The 7,449-nt window shown below is 41.6% G+C and overlaps 1 pseudogene; it reads right to left on the reverse strand.

Annotated features, from left to right (window-relative positions):
• Positions 1 to 982: 982 nt before the first annotated feature.
• LOC101755174 lies at positions 983 to 4,238 on the reverse strand (annotated as a pseudogene).
• Positions 4,239 to 7,449: the final 3,211 nt, after the last annotated feature.

The raw sequence follows: 7,449 nt of genomic DNA on the forward strand, positions 1-7,449 counted from the left end.
GTAATAAGATGTCGTTATTCCTTTTCTTTTGCAAGACGAAAAGGAGCTAGGAAAATGTAGGCACTATGCATGGGAATCTTAGGGGTGTTTGGATACTAGGTGCTAAACTTTAGTAGTGTCACATCGGATGTTCGGATGCTAATTAGAAAGACTAAATATGAGCTAATTATAAAACTAATTACAGAACCTTGTGCTAATTCATGAGACAAATCTATTAACCTATTTAATCCATCATTAGCAAATGGTTACTGTAGCACCACATTGTCAAATCATGGATTAACTAGGTTTAATAGATTTGTCTCGCGAATTAGACTCCATCTGTGCAATTAGTTTTGTAATTAGTCTATATTTAATACTCCTAATTAGATTCAAACATCCGATGTGATAGGTGCTAAACTTTAGAAGGGGTATCCAAACAGGGTTAGCATATATAAGCTAGTAGTGCGATCTCTAGAAGACAAATCTTGGTCAGGGAATCGAACCATAATCGGGCGCTCATTTTGCCACGTCAACGGCGAAGCAGCACGAGTTGAATAGGGCAGTTGCAGCACGAGCTCAGTGCCTCAGTCGCTAGGGATCTCCAGATCGTTCGGGAGAACACCCGTCCCTCTAGAGCCATCACGCCGTCCCACGCAATCCCACATCATCACTTGCAATCTCCCGTGCTGAGCTGATCCTGTTGCCTCCGTTCCTGCTCACACGACCTCTCTCGTTGCTCCACGCCTCTCGCTGCCACCCAGCCACCCAGGAGTCTAATGGACACGACCATGGACGCGAGCGTGCCGCCGCTGCTCCTCTTGGCTGCGGCCGCGCTTTTGTTCACCGCCTTACTAGCCACGGCATTGGGATGGTTCCTCGCTAGACAGTCGACAAGGCAGGCAGTGGCGGAGCTAGGAATTTTAGAGAGCCTGGGCGAGGCAATAAGCCGAGCTAATAATGAAAAGCAATGCACATGAGTATATTATATAACATACATATAATATTAGGAAACCATGATAGACTCAAATTAAAATATTAAAATGATTTTTTATACACAATTTCAAGACTTAGATAATGAAACACAAAAGATAAACCTAAATGCTATTTGGTAGCTATTTGGTAACTACGGCTGCACATGAGCACAGTTACAAGGCAGCTGCATCTTGCGACTCTTCAAGTTTTGAAACCGCCGAAGAATAGTAGCTTCATCAAGTGAATTGAATAGTTCTCGCTCAATATAGCACACCATCAAGTTGTTGAACCAATCATCAGCAATCTTATTGTGAGATTTAGACTTGATAGTCTTCATAGCTGAGAAAGCCCTTTCAACAGTTGTTGTTGACACCGGCACCAACAATACCAATTCAATGAGCTTGTAGACCAATGAAAAAAGAAAATATTTTTTAATTTCAACCATTTTTTGGGACAAACTTGCAATATCTTTGTAATTAGCAAAGGCAGCATGCCTACTTACATGAAGAATATAGGTCTCCAATTGTCCCCTTATGACTCCACGATCATGATTTGAGAAATCCTCATCATAAAGTTCAGCAAGCCGAGCCAGCTTGTTGACATCAAAACTAGAGAAAGAGTTCTTTGGATCAAGACAAGAAAAGCACATCAATAGCTCCGTCGTGACTTCACTAAACCGATGATTCATCTCAGCACATATTTTATTAAGAACAACATAGAAAATCCCAACACGATAATGATGAAGATTAGTAATGGTAAATCCATCCCTCCTTGAACGACCCCTCACTGGTATTTCCTCGGCCATATTTGGAATAGGAATACCATTCACATCACAAAATTGTCCTGCCTCATCAAATAAGTTATCCCAGTCACTTTCTCTCATGGTGTTAAATTGAGCTTTTACGTCATGGATAAGCTACAATTGAAGTATATATTGCAATCAGATTAACATCAAACGGAACAGTAATATTGTGAGAAAAGCAATATTGTAAGAAAGAAAGGGAACAGCTGGATAAGAACTAACCTCAAGAGCATTAACAATATTGAAACCTTTTGTTTGCAAGGCGTGTGAGAGCTCATTTGTGATGCCAAGCAACTTTAACATAAGCACCATAATAAAAACAAATTCAAAGCATTCCATTTTTTGTATCAAACCAGCTGCTTGATTTGGCACTCGTGCATCTTCATTAACTATTTGAAGGACCTTTATCACTGAGTCCCACATTTGAGACAAGCGAACCAAAGTAACATGAGTGAACCCCATCTAGTATCCCCAGGCCTAGCAAGGACAGTTTCCTGATTCAAGCCTCTTCTTGTAGGTACCTCGCCATTTTCAATAGACCTCAGAATATTTTGACGCTAGTTGTCAATTAGTGTGTCCCTTCTCTTGCAAGATGTACTTGTTGTGGTCACAATCAAAGATATATACTCAAAGAAATCATTGACAGAAGAGCAACAATTCGCAATAGAAACAACAACTAGCTGTAACTGATGGGCAAAACAGTGGACATAGAATGCATACGGGTTTTCATCTAGAATCTTTTTTTTGCAGTCCATTAAATTCACCTCTCATATTCGAAGCCCCATCAGATCCTTGCCCTCGTATCCGAGAAACTGATAATTTGTTCCTGTCAAGAACCGCAAGCAATGCTTCCTTTAATGCATCAGCTGTAGTCTCCTTGACATGTACAAGAGCAAGAAATCTTTCAACAACATACCCTTTATAATTCACATACCTGCAGCAGTGCAACAATTAAACAAAATACTAATAAAACTGAATATTGTACAGATTATACAACTATAATAGAACCGACACAATATACTAGTTGCTAACCTTAAAATAACAGCCATTTTCTCTTTTACTGATATATCACGTGATTCATCAATGAGAACAGAGAATGGCCTGTTACCAATCTCTTCCATAATTGCTTCAGTTATTTCTTCTGCACAACACCTTTCAAAATCCTTTTGGATATCAGGAGAAGTCATCTTAGAATTTAAGCCACCTCGATCATAGGCATTCCTGACTTCTTCGTTGTTGTCTTTTAGAAAATCTATCAACTCTAGAAGATTGCCTTTGTTCAAAGAGGAAGAAGATTCATCATGCCCACGAAAAGCTAGACCTTGCTTTAAGAGATATCTTGAACATCGTAAAGTAGAAGTTAAACAAGTTTGATATAATTCTTGCGATTCTTTACTAGCTCTGTTTAATACTCTCTGCACACTCTTGTCTTTGATTTTTAAAGTCATCATATTTTTGAACGCACTTGTTGTGAGCACTACCTACACCACCAACATGTTCAGGTAATGCTTTGTATGCATGTTTCAAGTATCTTCAGCCAATTTTGTTAAATACATCATAACCAAAATGTTGTGCCCTCTCCGGATGCTTGAAAAGGAAGCAATAAAATCAATAACCAACATCTTTCGATTCACTATATTCTAACCAATTATATTTCTTATACCAACCCACTGAGAAGCTCCTTGAACCTAGAACTTTCAATATATTTGTTGGTTGTGATGGACCTTTCAATATGTATGCTCTCCTAGCTTGGTCTTGAATTTCAGGGGCATACTCATATATTTGTTTTCTAAGAGCTGGATCACATACAATTTAATTAGGATTAAACTCACTGGTGAAATTGTCCATGTGTGGCTCTTCTATGTTTGGATTTCTTTCAAGTCCAGCATAAGCATGAGAGGTCCTTTTGTCAACCAAAAAACACCTCATCCCTAAATAAAAAAATGTAACCTGCACAAATTAGATAACTGAAATTAACCTATGCATATTAGTATATTAGATAACTAAAATTATTCAAATTAATTACCAATCCTCTAGAAATCGAAAGCGGCGCGGATGAGCTCCACTACCTCCAATTTGATGCCAGCTAGGTCCCCTGCTTTGAGGACCGGATGAGCCTCGTCTACGACCCCGACGGTGTCGGCGCGTCACCACCCCATCCACCCGCGTCCCGTTCTTCGGCTCCGTGCGCGTCCTCCTCTCCCGCCCGCTCCCCTGGCACCGCTGGCTCGCTGCTATGCGAAGGCTTAAATCGATTGGAGACTGATTGATTGAGGACCAGAGGGGCAGAGAGACAGATTGGAGTTAGGGCGGACCTGGGAACCAATTGGGGTTGAGGTCATCGCTTCGCTTCGGCCTCCCTGCCATGGAGTAATGGCGTCTCCTCGGATCCTCCGTGCGGCGGCGCTTGATGGGTGGACGTGCGATGGCTCGGTGCCTCAGTCACTAGGAGTTGGAGCGACTGGGATTAGCGGAAGTAGGCAAGTAGCGACAGGGGCTCTACCCATGGACTCTTATGCGTTTGGGCCTCAGGCCTCAGCGCTGACCTTTGGGCCTAATGCGCAAGAGCCTGGGCAACGACCCAGGGTGGCCGGGCCTTGGCTCCGCCAGTGAAGGCAGGTAGCGGCAGCCGCGCGTGTAGATGCCCAAGTTGCGGCGGTGGCGCGGGGCAAGCCCGAGCTGGTGTCCTTTTGCCTCACCTCCCGCGACTGTGGCTCGCTCGACAAAACGCGGCGCAGCACCACCATGAACCGGCTCGCATGTACACATGCCCATCTCTGCTCATCTCTGCTCCGTGCTGGTTCTCCTTCAGCATCTATGACAGAGAAGGCCAGTGCCATGGCCCATGGGGCACCGGCCGCAAAATCAACGGTGATGCCAGCGGATGCCAGGGGCGAGCTGAATGGTCTCGAGTGCCTGCAGGTCAACGTGTCCCACTCCCACCTTTCCTGAATTGCATCCTATTGAGCAATTCAGGCAGCTGTGGATAATTTCTTTTGCCAAATGATTAGGGGTGATCGTTTCTCTGTTTGTCTAATATATCTTCAAGTTACTGAATGCTGATGAGTAGCAACGCTAACGATAACAGGAAGCCTTGATACCTCTTCGAGTCTTTGGCATGTGACACACCCGGATCAAACCTCACTTTTGGAAAGTGGCATGAGAAAACGGTGTGCACATCGAACCTGTACTATAAGGAGCTGCTGCGGTGTTGAAAATTGAAGAACATCTGGGGATTCCTGTGAGTAATTTGATCACCCATTCCTTAAGAAAAAAATAAATCCTTTACATGGTGATCATATGTTCATATTAATTAACCATGATTCAATTGTTAATTATGATGTTAGAACTGAGCCTGGGATGGCTAAAGTGGAAAAAAATAATGTCTAAAATTGTAATCAGCGATTAATTTATTTTTTATCTAGTGTCTCTCTATACAACCATGCGATCCTTTCTCAACGTATTGTTTTCTTCTCTAATCATAAAAGTCGATCACTTAAGCAACTTCAGAATCAATACACTTATACAACACAATCAATACACTTATACAACACTAGGGACTACGTTAAGGCGCGACCTGTCACACCGAAAAACTATTGCGCGACCTCTATCGCGACCTGTCACACCGAAAAACTATTGCGCGACCTCTATCATCTTCTGACACGTACTTCGGGATGAAAACGGGATGGGAAATTCCCGTCCCGACCGGCACCGAATGCCGTATTATCCCAACCAGATATCAAATTATCGGTAACCGAATAAATCCGGCAAAAAACAGGAAAATTTGGCGGGATCCGGGACCGGAATCGGTTGGGCTTGTTTCCCGACCAGATATCAGATTATCGGTAACCGAATAAATCCAGCGAATAAATCCAGCAAAAAACAGGAAAATTTGGCGGGATCCGGGACCGGAATCGGTTGGGCTTGTTTCCCGACCGAATTCACGGATCTTATTTTTTAACAGGAAAATTCCCGCTTTTCCCGTATATTAAATTTTATTTTGTATTATTACCTCATCTCATCAATTCAGGTTAGAGACCAAGGAGCTCTCGATGAAAGCCTGGGGCTCTCCGGAGGCCGGGAGTCCAATTAATAAAAGCGCCGGCTCGCCCCCTCCCTAGCTGGCTCCGCGAGGTGGTTTTAAACTTCAGTGTGCGCCTGGTGTACTGGTGTAGTGGTGCTTGCTGCTGCTGTGCGCGCTGGGCCATAATGGGCCATTACCAAGGTAAAGCGAGCTGAGCACTGCACACGCCGCTAAGGCCATGCGTATGCATGTGCATTTTCCTTTTTTTAAATTTTTTTTGTTGTGTCTACAACATATGCTAAATGATTTGATGCTGCAAGAATACCTATTGGATGTGGACGCAACCAGCCACTTCTGCTTTTTCGTTGAACTCGTTCCTCGTAGATAAGCTGAAGTATGCATGTGCGCTTTCCTTTTTTCTTTACAAGTCTCTCATTTAGTTTTTTGAAGTATTTCATGACAATTAAAAAGTTAACTCACTGCTGTTGTTTTATTAGCATATGCCACGTAAAATATCATAGGTCGCTTACTCATGCATGAATATGTGCAACACAAACATAACAAGTCACTAGTGTTAGTGTTATATACTTACCAACGGTGCAATTTGCCTATGTATTATACATGGTTGTAACCTTAGTGTTAAGTTGAATGGTTGAAGTGGTTATGTGCGTCGACATTCCCGATTTGGATTACCGATTCCCGATCGTTATTGACTTTTTCCCGATCGAAATGTATCGTTTCCGACATCCCGTATTTCCGATTTCGCTTTCCCGACCGGCCTTCCCGTTTCCGTTCCCGTTTCGCTTTCCCGACCGGCCTTCCCGTTCCCGTTCCCGCATAAAAAATATAGTAGCGGGAATGGTTAGAGTATTTTCCCGACCGTTCCCGACCGCTTTCATCCCACTCTAGTAAGCAACTAGAGGCTCTCACGGTTGGAAGATTTATCAAAGAAAATAGTATCCGTTGCTTTCCATCTACATCATGGCTTCAATAAGATTTTGATTCGTTTTGTTTAATCGCATATAACTCTCGCATGCAAGAATTGTTTTCCATTCCGTTTGCACCATTGTGTTCGTTATAATGAGATTTACAAAATAAGATCTATATTTGATATTTGATATGTTTTGAAGTATTTTTATATCACTGGCAACTTATATTGATTGTATTTTAGTAACTTATGTACAGTTTGTATGATAACTTATGTATGGATTATGAGATAACTTTTATACATAATTTGTAATTAGCTTATATGGAGATTATGTAGCAACATCTAATCTATACCGTATGTCTACTTGTCTAGTAAAAATTTATGTAGAGACAAATAATGCATGTAAGGATAGTGTAATAACTTATGCGTAGACACTTATGTAATATGCTGGTAGTAACTTTATAGATAATGTGACGACTTATTTAGATACTTGACGCACGTAAACAATATGATAGTCCAACTTACTTTTCCAGCAATTTATGTTCATAATTTGTTGAGAGGTTTATGCAAAAGTCGCTACACACCTAATACATAAATAGCTACTACATATTTAATATAAGTTGTCAATAAATAAAAAATATTTAAAAAATATGGACATGGACATCATATCATCATAAGAAACATAGTGGTACAAACGGAAAATAAAATAGACACTCCATTTAAAAATTATCATATTTTTTAGAG

Source organism: Setaria italica, chromosome I (assembly GCF_000263155.2).
Source record: "Setaria italica strain Yugu1 chromosome I, Setaria_italica_v2.0, whole genome shotgun sequence".
In the NCBI taxonomy this organism is placed as follows: domain Eukaryota; kingdom Viridiplantae; phylum Streptophyta; class Magnoliopsida; order Poales; family Poaceae; genus Setaria; species Setaria italica.